The following is a 16,628-nucleotide window of genomic DNA, read 5'->3' as shown; positions in this document are numbered from 1 at the left end:
CTCGATTTTGTTCGTTTGATGTTTGATTTATGTTCGATTTTACTATTTATATACGTTTTGTTCGAATTTTCCTGATTTTGTTCGAATTTTATGATTTATCATTTTTCATTGTTGATTTTGTTCGATTTTCGCGATTCATCAATTTGACTTTTTTTTTTCCCCCGATATCATTAGTTTCTAATTTTCTTTTATTTTCGATTTCATCAGTTTGATTTATCAATTGCGGTTTTTTCGTATTTGTGCAATTAGTTTAATGTCTATTAATGAATGTTAATGGTTTTATGTTTATTATTTGTCTTCTTGTCAAGTATTATATGTCTTATAATCAACTGTTGCATTTCCCATTAGCGGTAGTGTGATTTTTGATGATCATGAAATGAAATGCTGCTTTACTGGTTGATAGTGAAATGGTGGTTTTACGTGAATTATTTTGTTCGATTTTTATTTTTTTTATTTTTTATTTATGTTCGAATTATTTTGTTCGATTTTTTGCATATTAATTAGTTCGATTTATGTTCGAATTATTTCACCGCTACTCTTGATTATTGTATATCAGACTATTAGTGAAAAATGTATTAGACTTCTGTGATTTGTAAATAAGCTTAGCATGTTCCAAATTATTTCTCAGCATGTTCGAAACTCTTGTTTATGATACACCATTCTTTTATATATGTTTATGAAAAGATGCTATTTGCAAAATGCTGACAAGTATCTAGCCAGCTTGAGACTTGTAGCTTCATTCTCTTACTCTGAAGTCTGAACTGATGCACTTTCCACTAATGAGGTTTGTGATCTGATATCAGTGTATAGCTAAAGTTGCTTTGGTGCCAATAGTTACTGATCTTGACTGAGATCTGATTCCCAACCGTCAGAATAAATGCTTGAATCTTGCAAAAATGCTAGCTCTTTTCTATTCAAGGTGGTTTTGTATTCATATTGGAACAAGTCTCGTTGCCTTTTTTATTTTTATATGAGGTCTCTTCCCTTAATTGGGAATAATTTGAGGAAGTTGGTGAATTGGTTTAGAAATTGCTTGAATCTTGAAAGACCTTTAAATGCATTGGACTTGAATGAATCTTTCAAATAGTTAAAACTATATAATGTCTATAAAGACAACTTTTGTAGTACTTCTTGTGCGGATCAATTAGACTTTCATCCTTAGTAACATTCCTGAAAACTTGTTTTTGTGATGCCCTTGATAAATGATGTCCATTGCAAAGGTATATTCATTTATTACGAAGTACTAATGAAGCTTCCATTCAAATAGTACTAATGAAGTACTATTTGGATAATGTATACCTAGATTTAGTGCAACAAGAGAACAAAAATTAAATCTACCTCTTGCTAGTGATACCTCTTGTTGTGTTCTAATTGTTAGTGATATAATTATGATATCATGTTCTAAACTATTTTCAGCATGTTCTAAACTATATTCAGCATTTTCTAAACTATTCTTATGTTTAAAATATATTACTAATGTTGGAATGTTACTAATGTTTTTTATTTCTTAAAATTACAGCAAAATGCAAGGCTAAAATGAAGAAAAATCAGATGAAGAAATTACTATTATACCAGATAAAAAAATTACTTATGGAAGAAAAAGGTAATTAAAGTTTATGTATTATTTTTCCCTCATGTTCTAAAGTTTTCCCTTATGTTCTAAACTTTTTTCCTATATACTAAATTTTTTCACCCTATGTTCTAAACTTTTTCCTTGTGTTGTAAACTTTTTTCGCCTTATGTTCTAAAGTTTTCCCTTATGTTCTAAAATTTAGTACATAGGGAAAAAGTTTAGAACATAAGGCGAAAAAAGTTTACAACACAAGGAAAAAGTTTAGAACATAGGGTGAAAAAATTTAGTATATAGGAAAAAAAGTTTAGAACATAGGAAAAAAAGTTTAGAACATAGGGTGAAAAAAATTAAAATATAGGGAAAAAAATTTAGAACATAGGGTGAAAAAATTTAGAACATAGGGAAAAAAGTTTAGAATACAGGGTGAAAAAATTTAGAACATAGGGAAGAAAGTTTAGAACATAGGGTGAAAAAATATAGAATTGAGAAATTTTAAGATTATAGATAGAAAAAATTTAGAATATTGGGTGAAAATTTTCATAATATAAAAAAAATTCAAAGCATAGACGGAAAAATTTAAAGTAATGGATGAAAAAGATAATAGGAAAATAATTTAGAACATATAAAAAGGCGTAGGTATATGGAAAAAAAAAATATATGCTAAAACCTATTAGCTCAATTGGTAGAGCACTATGCAAATGCATAGAGGATGTAGGTTCGATTCCTACATAGGTTATCTCTATAAAAAATAAAAAAAATAAAAAAAAAACTTTCGAAAGTAAACCATAATAACTTAAGAGTAAAACATAAAAATAAATCAAATTATCTTTTCAACTTATGTTCTAAATTTTTGTTTGCTTATGTTCTAAATTTTTTTTTCTATGTTCTAAATTTTTTTTGCTTATATTCTAAATTTTTTCAGCTTATGTTCTAAACTTTTTTCTATGTTCTAAAATTTTTAATATGTTCTAAATATAAACTCTTTAAAATTACAGAAATGCCATTACTAAAGGTTCATTTTAGATGGTTAGATCAAAACTAATAAAGGGCTGAGATTGATTCTTATATAAGATTGGGTTCTTATATAGAGGAGGGTTCTTACATGAGTCTTCCTCTATATATAATATATATATATATATATGTCTGGCCGCACCGTACGACCTGCCGTATATGAAACTTTGTTTTTAATAAACACGATTATTGGATAAGGTCAATATATATAGTACATGCCAATAAGATATCCAAAAAATTTTGGGGGAAAAGAATATGATTCTTTTAAAAAAAAAAAAAATATTATAATGAGCATGACTTTTTTTTTTTTTTAAAGCATTATCACACTTCTATTAATATTTACCCAATAAACAATATCCTCAAAGGCTCAAATAATTGGTATAAAATAAGGTAAGTTTCAATTTTTTAAAAAAATATATGTTTAAATCTTCTAAAAAAAATAAAATCACTTTAAACGAGTATAAGAAAAAAAATACTACGTAAACTTTCGAATGTGTAAAATCCTACAGAGAAATTAAACGTATCCTATCAAAAAGAAAATTTTCTTACATAAACGACTAAGAATTTACCTAAACGTATATTTTTATATTAACCTAAACTAGACCTCCATAAAAAAAAAAAAAATAAATAAATAAAAAAAAATAAAAAAAAAAAAAAAACATTAGCAAAATATTCCTCAAAATTGTTCTTTGTTGAGTTCACTTGGTTCACCTCATCACCTGAAGAAAAATGGCTGCCATTGTTTCTCATAATTTCATACCATCAATTCGACCGATAATTTGTTATCCAATTCGCCATGTACCAATTTTATGCTTTCCAAGACATGTACGTGTTTATCCACCACCAATGCTCGTACGTCCCTTTAATTATCCTAACCCCATCCCGGATTATCTTGTTAGCCCTCCAATCGTCGACGACAACGGTGTTAATATTATACGGAAGATAGTGATCACGAGATTGTGTCTCTTTACAACTTGACTATGGCTGAATGTTTGGGTGATTTATATAAGGATATTTGCCGCGTTGATGATCACAATTGTTCTCGTAAGGAGTTTGACTCCAAGAGGAAGACAACTAGAAGAGGCAGGAGATGTAGGAAGAACAGAAGAATTAATAACTCACTTCGAAGTTAATAGAGGTCTAATTGCTTAGATATTTCAAGTGTATGATACGATATAGTCAATGCATGTTATGTTTAGTCCTAAGCTAGTTCTTGCATTGTTTAAGATGTTTTAGTTCTAAGCTAGTTCTTGCATTGTTTAAGGTGTTTTATTAATTAGAATTCATCTGTTTGTAATGTCGACTTTGATTGCGTGTGGGTTGATTGTGGTGTTTTAGACCAGTAGTGTTGATTGTGGCAAGGATATCATCCACCGATGATGAATGAGACAAAGATATTTGATTTGTATCAATGAATTAATCAAAATATCAAATCTTACTTAAAAAGCCTTATATAAATATTTATAATTTTACATGACTATATTTTTCAACAAGCATAGTGCTCGTGCGATGTACGGTTTACAAATCAACATATTAATTTATCATTTTACTTAATGATTAATAATGGACTCACTAATATAAACAATTTAGGTAAGCTTCCGTGCCATGCACAGTAGTTTTTAATAACTATATCTTAAGTTAACACTATTAAAAAATAAAAAATAAAAAACAAAACAAAATTTACTTTCGTATGTTATATTCATATCAATTGAATGGAACAACAATTTGGCAAGAAAAAATCACACTAATAATAATCAACATGTGTCGATCTTGTTAAGTTTTATTGATTTATTTGTAGTTTATAGTAGAGTATTAATTGATTGATATAATCATCATGAATTATTCAAGGAATTAACAAAAGTTTCATTAGTTGATTTAATATGTGCATTTCATTATTAAATTATCTATTACATAATAAAAAATAAAAAATAAATCAAGAAAATATATATAATCTTGTTATGATAAACACGTACTACATAAAACATACATAATACGTACATATATAATGAGTCTTTCCTAAAACAAATACTCCATATGTCACAAATATGATAATTTTTTTTTTTTCTTAAGTTTATAATTGTTCATGTATTTTTTTATTTTTTTTGGAAAGATGTATCAAATCTTCTATTATACTTTATACATGTAAATGATTTTATTTTAAAATATTTTTTTTTATAAAAAAAAAAAACTAAAACCCGCCAGAAAATGTCACGTGTCATTGCTGGGGTGTCTTTTAGTATATAGTTATGATACATAATAATCGCCAAAAAAATTAATTTTGAATTGTGTAAAGGGTGTATAGAGAAGCGTACAAGACTGAATGTTGAATTAGGGCCTGTTCATATTTACTGAATTGAGCTGAACTGATTGGAGCTGAACTAAACTGATTGGAACTGAACTGAACTAAGCTGAAATGAATATTTTATGAGAGAGGGAAATTAAGAGCTGAACTGAACTGAAAATAAGTAAATATGAACAGACCCTTATACTCCCTCCGTTTTTAAATACTTCATCCACTTTTCTTTTCCGACCGTTTTTAAATACTTCCTCCATTTCCTGTTTTGGAAAACTTTTACAATATTTAATACATTTCTCACACTTAGTGAACCGAACATAATACTCTCTCTCTCCTATTCTTCCACTACTTTTGCTTTTACATTTTTTTATTTTTTCAACTACCCCACTACCTCCCATCAAAAAAAAAAAACAAAAAAAAAACAAAACTACCCCACTACCTCCATATTTTACTACTTTCTTCAATTTATACTAAAACTCCACGCATGAAGAAATAGAGCAACTATTTAAAAAACGGAGGGAGTAATCAATACTATTCGATCAAAATAGCTATTATAATCAACTACGGAGTAACAAATAACTTGAATAAAAGGAAAATGAATAATTGTTCCAAACAAAAGATATAATTGTATATATGCTTGGGAAGCTTTCAAGAAAAAAAAAATGCTTGAGAATATAAGTATAAATACACAATAAATAAAACCCGTACAAATTCTTGGGCTTGTCTGTATTACATAGACCGTGAATTACCTACATTAATAAATTATATAACCTTTGGGACTACACTTGGTAGGGAGGACCTGTGTTTGATCCCCGCAACAACAACTACAAGGGGATTGGAACCTAACCACTCAGAACTGATTCTTGAATCCAAATTAGCCCAAAGGGTAAACCGGGTGGAACACCAAAAATAAAAAAATAAAAAATAAAAAATAAATTATATCACCTGAACTTACTCAAAAAATGAAATGCAAAATCATGAAATATTTTAGTTAAACAATAATATAAGACAACATTATAAATAAAAGGAAAAAAAAAAAAAAAACCTTAATCATACTCAAAACACACAGGTCAGACATCCATTATGCATTAAACTATTCAAGCCCATATAAATTTTATGTGTTGATAGGTAAAAGCTACACTATCAACTTATCAAGCTAAATCCCTGCGCTAGTCAGCCCAACCCGTTCGGATTTAGGTAAGAGTAACCCTACTAGAGATTGGACCTTCAACCTAAGGTTAAAAGGTATAATCTTTATTATTAGGGTCAAGCTTAGCTTAACAGTAATACGGTCATATAATAAGATGAACTGAACAAGGCAGTAGTAGAACTCCCTAGAAAGTTGTATTTCCTACAAAATTTAAGGTCACTTATATCTAAACACCATAGGAAAATTGAACTTTCAATGGAAACTAATACTTCCTATGTCCAGCCAAACAAATTTAGCAATTTCTTAGACAGAAGATTGATGCAGATACTATTCACACATCTAGTCTGCTCTTGGAGATCTACAGATACCAACCAGAGCATCAACTAAAACACACATACAACAATTTTCTTCCGCCTGTGTTATTTTCCGGGACTTCAAGCTCTAATAAGTGCAAGTTCTAGAAACTCTGCTGAACACATTAGTAATGTCTAACAGTCTAACACTAGCAAATACAACCAGACATTTCATAAACATAGATCAGAGACCCTGCATCGTTTTAACACAAGAATTAAACATATATATACTACATTCCCTTAGCCTCACTGTGAGCTCTAATGACCACCACCATGTTCCTTCTACCCATCAGCACATTGCAGAAAAAAACAAAACCGTGCAACATCTGAATATACAATTTACTGATCTCGAACTCCTCCCACATACATTCCCCAATATAACCACAAACAAATAATGCTCGAGGTTGTAGCAGAAAACACAACAGGTCCATTCCGTCCATAGGCCCCAAAAATTCTATCAATTGTAACACTCCGGCATTAATGCAGAATTAAAAGCATCAAACACAAGCCTAAAGGGGCTACAACTATATCATGCATTCAGAAAATGTCACAAAAAGAGCACCTGAATAAGCTCTTAAAAGCATCTCTTTTTCAAAAAAATGAAATAATTTTCATAATCATAGCAAATATGTCACTCACAATAACAAGTATCCTATATACAAGTATAAACTAAAAGTTATTGCCAATGCCAATGGAAGCATCAGATCAAAGCTCTTATTAAGAAAAAGAGCCAACATTCAGAAACAAAAAAAAATGATAATTTGTCACACTGAACTGGATAACGTGAGCCAATGCACCCAAATAAAAAAAAAAAAAAAAAATGCATCCACAGCATAGCAAAACTTAATATTATATGTTTAAAACATTAGGTAGAAATTAACCAAGAAAAGAATGAGAATTATTATCTTAATTCTACTCAAAAAATTCCAACCAGGAACAGCAGGAATGACTAATGACTGAAACATTGAATGATCACAGGGACCTTTACAAAAATCCATTGTATGAACAACAAAAGGTCAATCAGTATACTAAATGGGGAAATTCAACTATTCAAGACAAAAGGCACTTGAAACTAAGTGCCAGTGTCTAAAGCAGCAAAACACAGAGTATTCGAGAACGTGATTTACAGAGGAATGAACTTCAACCACTTGATCCAGTTTCTCCTTAGATATTGATGCTGATGTTAGGACTAGACATAAAAAAACATTCACTCCACAGGCCCAACAGCTATGTAACGCCCAAAAATTAGAACAGAGAGCTTACCCAACCAGGCTATTAGAATATGCTCAAAGCTAAAATCATAAAGTAATAAATTCCTTTTTATTCATGATAAGCACCAGAACACACAACATCAAATAATAATTTAAAGAACAGCACAAAATATATAATAAGACTGCCAAATCAAATATAAGTCAAACAGCCAACTAACTTTTATCTTCAATAAAAACATCAAATAGCAAGAAAAAGAATACCACTCCAACAGCAAATTCTACAAACAATACCAACCAACTCCACAAACCTAAAATTAAGTCCAGATGGCACAACGCTGAACAAACTATCTATCCTAACTCAGTCACATTTGACTATCACCAAGACGACATATCAAAATCTTAAAAAGCCGCAGGTCAATTGAAGAGGCGACCAAAAAGTAACAGCAAATGAATTCATCAAGCCAGACTTCACATTGTCGGCATTCACGCAATCACGAAATCACCAGAAGCATAACAATCATCTGCGCCCAATAAGCTTTTCAAACACCTGAACCAAATATTCACTAATGTTTAATACAACAATCAATAACATCCAAAGCAAACCAAACAATAAATTAGGCAAACCTAAAAGTTAGAAACAGAACGCAATACGGAAGCCAGATAATTAACATCTTTAATAAAGAGAATAAGAATGCAATAAGGTTCCAATATTTAATCAGTAGCACATTGAACCAGACGTTAATGATAAGCTAAGGTTGTGTTATTTTCACCTAATAACTCTATATAAACAATAATCCTTAATTGTAATGGTAAAATGAACATGGTAGCCATTTTCCCAAAAAAGGTTAACATAACAAAACCTATGTTAAAGAAATAGCTACAACAAAACAGTAAAGGAAGACTGATCTTGGACCAAATAAGACACAACAAATCAAGTTGCAAGGTTTTATATTAGTGGCAAGGTAGTCTAGAAAAAGTGTCATAACAGAGGCAACAGTAGATTTGTCAACCATGACTAGTTCTTAAACACAGATTGATAACCATCAAACAAGATTGAATCCAGCATATATATGAAATTCACCACAGGGCAAAAAATCAAACAATGAAATTGATCTACCCACACAGCCCCATGGGCACTACAAACTTCAGAATATAAGCAATTAATCAACACATCTTGAATGCAAAGACAGGCCAATGAATGTGCAAAGAGAAAATTTTTAAACAATCACTGCAAAAGCCAAACAAAGCTAACAATCAATGAAACAAAGACTCAATATCAAATTAACACCAGATATTTTAAATGCATACCTCAACATACCAAAATCAAGGCAGGCACACACAAAACAGCAAAACTGCATAATGAAAACAATAATATGCCACAGTGTAAACATAAGAATGAAGTAAAAATGATGTGGAGTACTAAAAATATTCACAATTCCACAAATCACAATTTCTACCAGACAATTGCATTAGCAAGAATATTGGCAAAAGTGCACAGCCAACCAAAGTGGAAAAACAAAACACATCGATAATCAACCAGGCCAATTTATTCAAACAGGCAAAGAAACACAGAGTGAAAGATTCATTAATCAACATAGGCCCAAATGCAAATCAAACATACCACAGCCAGAAACTATTGGCTTTGAGCTTTCAAGCACAACACATTCATCCACATTCAAATAGTAAAGTCACAGCAAAACTGCGCGTTAACACAGAACAAACAATGAAGCACGCTCAAACAGCTTCACAAATCACAATCATCAATAACGCACAGTATAAGCATTAGCACAACAACAAATGCACACACAGATAACTAATCAAACAAGACTGCCAAACATCAAATACACAAACATACAATTTGATCTAACAAAGAATGATCTACAACTGAACACTATCATAGACAGAACGGAAACCAAGAAACAACAAGTCAACAAAATATACCTTAGTAATAAGGCGGTGCATTAGGGTACCCTCCAGCACCAGCAGGTAGGCCTCTAGGAGCCGGAGACGTTCCTGTAGGTTGGTGCTGCTGACTTGGGTACCCACCATAATGCCCACCATCCGAATACCCTCCACCACCAGCAGGTGGCATCCCACCAGAACTCGGTGGCATCCCATACATCGAACCCCCACGACCCGCCCCACCAACAGGCCCTCCCAAACCACTTCCTGCACCACCATATCCCCCGTAACCACCCGAATTCGGTCCACCATATTGCGAACCACCATACCCTCCACCTACCCCACCACCACCATACCCTCCACTACCACCATACCCACCAGGCCCCTGACTTCCCACAGAAGACGGATATCCAGAATTCATCTGATTAGGACCCATCCCTCCTCCAGGCCCACCACTATATCCACCACCATAAGACGGATACCCACCCGGCCCTCCAGGACCGGAATACGGTCCAGGAACCGGCCCGCCAGGCTGCATTCCCATCCCATCACCCACAGGACCCTGCCCACCCTGTCCAGGCCCACCAAAATTCTTCCCTTTCTTCCCTTCACTAGCCAACTTACAAACCATCTGCCTCCCATCAATATTCTTCACAGGCTCCATCAACGACGCCTGCGCCGCCTCAGGCGTCTTATAAACAAACAAAGCAAACCCCTTCGACTTCCCAGTCTGCTTATCGAAACCCAACGGTCCTTCCTCAATCTCACCATAACTCGAAAAATGAGCCAACAACCTCTCCCCAGGCATATCATGAGGCACATTACCCACATAAATCTTCCTCAACGACGCATCAGGGGTGGGCCCAGTTGGGTTCCCATTGGGCCCGCCGGAAAGCCCAGCAGAGGCTAATTGGGCCACAGCAACCCGCCCATCAATCTTCTTACTGGGTTCTTTAAGAGCCAAAACGGCGCCGTCTATGTGCTTGTAAGTAACGAAACCATACCCTTTACTCTTAGCAGTGTTCTTGTCGAGAATAACGACGGCTTCTTCGAGCTCGCCGTAAGCGGCGAAAACAGAGCGGAGACTCTCCGACGTCGTTTCCCAACCAAGACCGCGAATGAAGAGCTTACGTTGGGTGACGTCACGGTCGGCGATGACGCGGACGGCTTGGAGGACGTCGGGGTTGGAAACGGCGGCGTTTTGGAGGATATCACGGAGTTGGTCGGGAGAGAAGGATTCGATGATCTTGCGAACATCGTCGGGGGTTAGTTTTAAGGGTAGATCCGATTCTGAAAGACCATTTTCATCGAGTTTTCGTTTCTTGGTGGGATCCATTTGAGGAGATAGAGAGCGAATTTGAGAAATTTGGAGGAATTTTGATTGAGAGAGAAAGAGAAAATGAGTATAAACCCTAATATAGATTTGAGTTGGGGGAGAAGAGGAGAGTGAAAAGATCAGTGAAATACAGAGGTTTCAATTGGTGTTGTTATTTGTCGCTCCCATTTTACCGGGTAACGCTCCCTTTTTGTCTTGAAATTCCAATTTTACCACTAATATATAAATACGGTTTTTTCCTTCTCGACCAACATTTCTCACTTTCTTACTTCTCTCTCTAACTCTCTTACTCTCCAACTCTCTTACTCTCTAACTCTCTAAAACACTCTAAAAAAATTTTTAAAAAAAAAATTCAAAAATTTTTCTTCATTTTTTAAAAAAACAACAATCATCATAAACACAAAAAAAAAAAGGGTGATTCGAGGCGGATTAGGCTGAGATTCGGAGGGAGGAGCTTCGGCGGCGCTGGTGGCAGCGGCGGAGGCGGCAGCGGCGATGGTGGCGAAGAGGTAATTTTTTTTTTTTTTTAATTTCGGATCCCAGGGACTTCCGCCCAAAAATTCCGGAAGTTCCATGGAGGATCCGCCTGGAATTTCCGTATCCTCCATGGAACATCCGGAATTTTTGGGCGGAAGTGACATCCGCCCAGAAATTCCGGATGTTCTATGGAGGATCCGGAAATTCCAGGCGGATCCTCCATGGAACTTCCGGAATTTTTGGGCGGAAGTTCCAATTTTTTTTTTTTTTTTTTTTTTTTGCCCGTTAATAAAATTGTTAATTTTTTTTTTTCGGATTTTGTTTTTTTTTTTTTGTTATTTTGAAGTATTATGGTGATTATTGTTATTATTATTGTTGATATTATTATTATTGTTGTTGTTATTATTATGGTTAGTATATTTTGTAATGTAATTATTTTTAAAAATATGATAATTTTTATTATTTTGTTGATATTAGGTTTTTATTATTAATGTTAAGGTTATTGATGTTGTTGTTAATTTGTTTTTTTTTTTTTTTTTTTTGGATTTTGTTATTTTTGTTGTTATTTTGAAGTGTTATGGTTAGTATTATTATTATTATTATTATTGTTATTATTATTGTTGATATTATTATTATTATTATTATTATTATTATTATTATTATTATTATTATTATTATTATTATTATTATTATTATTATTGTTATTATTATTATAATAATTATTATTATTATTATTATTATTAGTGTTATTATTTTTAAAAATATGATTAGTATAGTATTATTATTAAACTAATTTGATATTAGGGTTTTTATGGTTATTGTTGTTGTTTAATTTTTTTTTTTTTTTTGTTGTTGTTGTTATAATAATATTATTATTATTGTTATTAGTAGTACTATTATTAATATTTTTAATTATGATTAGTATTATAGTTGTTGATATTAGTGTTATTATTATTGTTATTATGGTTATTGTTGTTGTTGTTAATTTGTATTTGTTGTTGTTGTTGTTGTTGTTGTTGTTGTTGTTGTTGTTGTTGTTGTTGTTGTTGTTGTTGTTGTTGTTATTGCTGTTAGTTATTGTTGTTGTTAAGTTTATTTGTTGTTGTTAATTTGTATTTGTTGATGTTGTTGTTGTTATTATTGTTATTATGGTTATTGTTGTTGTTGTTAAGTTTATTTGTTGTTATTGTTTTTATTATTATTATTATTATTATTATTATTATTATTATTATTATTATTATTAGTATTATTATTATTATTATTATTATTATTATTATTATTATTATTATTATTACTAAAATCGGATTATTTTTTTATTTTATGTAGATCGAGGGTTCTGGTGCTCGACATGCAATATCACGACGTCTGAATGCGTCTGTTAGGAGACAGACATCTCGATCTTCACCGCGCTTCAGCCCGAGCAGCAGCAATACGGGTCTACTAGTGGTTGGTCGAGAGACCAACAGTCTGGTAGAAGTCGGCCCTTGTACTCTACAAGTGGAGCACCCATATCTGACGAGGAAGACGAATGTTCGGCTAGTCATGCTAGTGACCGGGATGAAGAACAGGACCCTCAGGATTTCCATATGGTATATAGTAGTCAGTTTGGGAGATTTGTTGGTAGTGGATCGAGTCAGCCTACTTCCAGCTCTGCAGAGGCATGGTTAGTGCAGGAACCGATGTCGGGTGGGCCTGAGGATGGGTCAGTTATCCCTAGTTTTGGCAGTCACGTGGCACGGTATATCTAGATGGAGCAGGAGCGTAGTGTTTTGCGCTGTTTGAGTAGGACAAAGTTATGTTCTGACTTGTTCACTTGGCGAGGTCGTTAATCGCGTTACATTTCCACGTAGTGTGAATGATCTGGATGTAGCTCCTCTTCAATGATTCGCGTTACATTTCGACGTACGGCCGAGCACTTTCCATGACTTCGTCGATTAGGGACCGAAAATGTGCAGCCTCCTCGGTCGAATCATTTACCACTTCAGGAATGTTAACACCATCACCAATAACCAGTATCTTCCAGAAAGGATGAATTTGGCTGCTATACAATCCTGTCTGTGCAACTATCGAATCATGTATCTGGCAAGCACATGGAAGACCATGGGTCACACGCATAGCACATCCACACCGTTCATGGACCTGGTAACTCAAATCCCGCATCCTTTTCGTCTCCTTATCCAGAACTTTCAAGCAATGTTGAGACACTTTGCCATTTATACGTGACAGGGGCAACTGTCTGTACATCTGACCAATTTTAGACCTTGATGCCTCCAAGTCATTACGGATTTGTATGATGCGATTACCGATATGACAATGGACTCGGGCCCATACGGTATCCAAAGCACCTGCCAATTATTCTAATTAGTAAATTCAAATACAATTACAATTACGTAACAACGAGAACAACTAATAAAATAATACAACTAACCTGTGGATGATTCAAACCAAGTTTTCACTGCTGAATGTTGGCTCTCAACTCTGCAGTTGGTGGTGTTACCAAAATGAAGAACCTGGTTCGTCCAAAATTTCACAAATTTCTCCTTATGACAAAGCCATGTTCTCTGAACATACTGAATCACTTCCGGATATTTTCCCCACCTCACTTACATGGCAGTTAGAGCACGATCATACTCTGCCTGTGTTGTTGCATTCACGATTTTGAACCATCTCCCAGCTCTAAAACTGACACCAACCGTCTTGTTTCCAAACATCTTCGTCACCTTAGCCTCCACATCTCTGTTGATGTGCCATAGACAGAGTAAATGTGACGTCCCTGGAAAGAATTCTCTCAAAGCCGCACATAGCCCAAGATCACGGTCTGAAATAAATACAAATGGCTCTTTATCAAACCCAATCAACTCCCTTAATCTCTGCAACACCCACCGATAGCTAGCCGTGCACTCGTCGCGCATGAAAACATATCCAACTAGAAAATTCTGGTTTGTCGGTGTCACGCCTACTATCTCAAAGAAAGGCATGTTATATCGATTGGTCTTGTAAGTAGAATCCATACCTACGACATGTGGGTATGTGCGGAGTATGTTGATCATGATCGGGTGCAGCATAAATGCATGTTGCAAAACGTTGTGATCATCGTTCGTGACCTAGTAAATGTATTTACTCTCTCTCGCTAGATGAAGAAATTGCTGAACAACTCCTCTTCCTTCGGACATCTCCATCCTGAAGTCATTTCGGCAATTGTAAATGTGTCGGATGTTTGGATGATCATCAGGAAATTGCTCGGCAATAGTGGACATGATGTTACGGGGAGCAACCTTGGACTTTGTCATGTCCCGCACAACCTGTTTTGCACCCGGACTCAATCCGCTCACTTTACGGTGACCCTCTGGGTACACAAATCATTGGGTGGTTATGTGTCCCGGTGTGATCATTTTTCGCAATGATCTTCCGATCCAACTTTCGGTGCTGACATCATAATATATCTTGATGTAGAATGGACAACCATTAGCTTTGGTTTTGGTGTCCTTCCGTATCGCGTTCTCCAAATCTCTCGGCTTGCTCCTTCGTGACCGATCACATCGCAAATACCGATACGGCCGACCATCTCTGGTTTTGTTATAAGACGATTTCACCAATATAAATCCCAATTTTATGGAAACACCATCAGCCCATGTAACTGCATCGTCGAATGTAGGAAAAAACGTATCGGTGACAAAATTCCCACTATAATTCACAACGTCACCGCCTTCCTCAGATTCCATATCCTGTACAAATTAAACAAAACATGCTTTATGTCAAAATAATAATAATAAAAACAACAATAATAATAATAATAATTATTATTATTATTATAATTATAATAATAATAATAATAATAAAAACAATACTAATAATAATAATAATAATAATAATAATAATAATAATAATAATAATAATAATAATAATAATAATAACAATACTAATAACAATACTAATAATAATAACAACAAATACAAAACAATAACAATATTAATGATAATAAAAAAATTATAATAACAACTACAAAACAATTTATAAGACCATAACATTAATTAATTAATAAATAATAATAATAATAATAATAATAATAATAAAATTATATTTCTACTAATTAATAATAACAATATCAACAACAACAACAATAAAAATAACAGCAACAACAACAATAATAATATCAACTACAACAACAACAACAATAATATCAACAACAACAACAACAACAACAACAACAACAACAACAACAACAACAACAACAACAACAACAATAATAATAATAATAATAATGAAACAAAAAATAAACATATTACTAATAATCATATTAATACAACAAAATTACATTAATTATCAAATACTAAATCACAACAATAATCACAAGACCACGAAAAAAAAATACATAAAAAAAAAAACTTAATAAACATAAAAAAAATTAAATAAACGTACTTAACATTTAAAAAAAAAATATGAATAGGGACATCCGCCTAAAATTTCCGGATGTCCCTTGGTACATCCGCCTAAAATTTCCGGATGTACCATGGAACATCCGGATTTTTTAGGCGGATCCCATCTTCCGCTTGAAATTTCCGGATGTTCCATGGTACATCCGAAAATTTTAGGCGGATGTACCTAGGACATCCGGAAATTTTAGGCGGATGTCCTAATTACCGAAAATAAAAAAAACTTACTGAATGATCCGATGCATTCTCCGGCGTACGTATGTTCCACTCGCCATCCATGACCCAAGACCCGTCGAAAAATTTCACGATTTTTTAAAATATAAAATTTAGGTGGTCGTGGGGACCGATTTGGCTGCAAGGTCGTGGGGACCGATTTTGGGAGGCTCGGGACAGCAATGTCGTGAAGTGAGGGGACCGTTTCATGTATTGTGTCCAAATGGGGAACAAGGTCCTTTTTATAACACAAATTGCATAAAGGGCATAGTGGTCCATTCAAGTCAAAAAGGGAGCGTTACCTGGTAAATTGGGAGCGACAAATAGCAGTTGAGTAAAATTTCCGTTTTAAAATAATTTACACGATCCTTGAGTGTTTTTCTGAATTGCTAAATACCGCCAACATTTTTTATCAAACCGCCAACAAAAATGATGAAGGGACAAAACTACCCTTACTCATCCCCACTTTGCTTTCTCTCTCTTAAGTGCATCAATCCTCAAACTCAACCGTCAACCACCACAAAAGCAACCATCATTGCCACCACCACTCACGCCTCCACAACCACCACCATGCCACCATGACCACAACCACCACCATCACTGCCCGCAACCTCCAAGAGGTACCAGTTTTTTTGTTTAATTTTTTTTTGTTGCCGAAATTCCCAAAGAACCA

General features: G+C 33.8%; 1 pseudogene across 1 annotated transcript; it reads right to left on the bottom strand.

The window, feature by feature from the left end:
• Positions 1-7,764: 7,764 nt before the first annotated feature.
• Positions 7,765-10,950, bottom strand: LOC145629238 (UBP1-associated protein 2C pseudogene; annotated as a pseudogene). The gene is made up of 2 exons (XR_014111623.1): positions 9,536-10,950; positions 7,765-8,141 (listed from the first exon to the last, which is right to left on the bottom strand). The product of XR_014111623.1 is annotated as a UBP1-associated protein 2C pseudogene (transcript).
• Between the last annotated feature and the right edge of the window lie 5,678 nt (positions 10,951-16,628).

The sequence above is a fragment of the Chenopodium album genome, chromosome 4, assembly GCF_948465745.1.
Source record: "Chenopodium album chromosome 4, dcCheAlbu1.1, whole genome shotgun sequence".
NCBI classification, from domain to species: domain Eukaryota; kingdom Viridiplantae; phylum Streptophyta; class Magnoliopsida; order Caryophyllales; family Amaranthaceae; genus Chenopodium; species Chenopodium album.
This window is presented reverse-complemented; position numbering and strand designations above follow the sequence as displayed.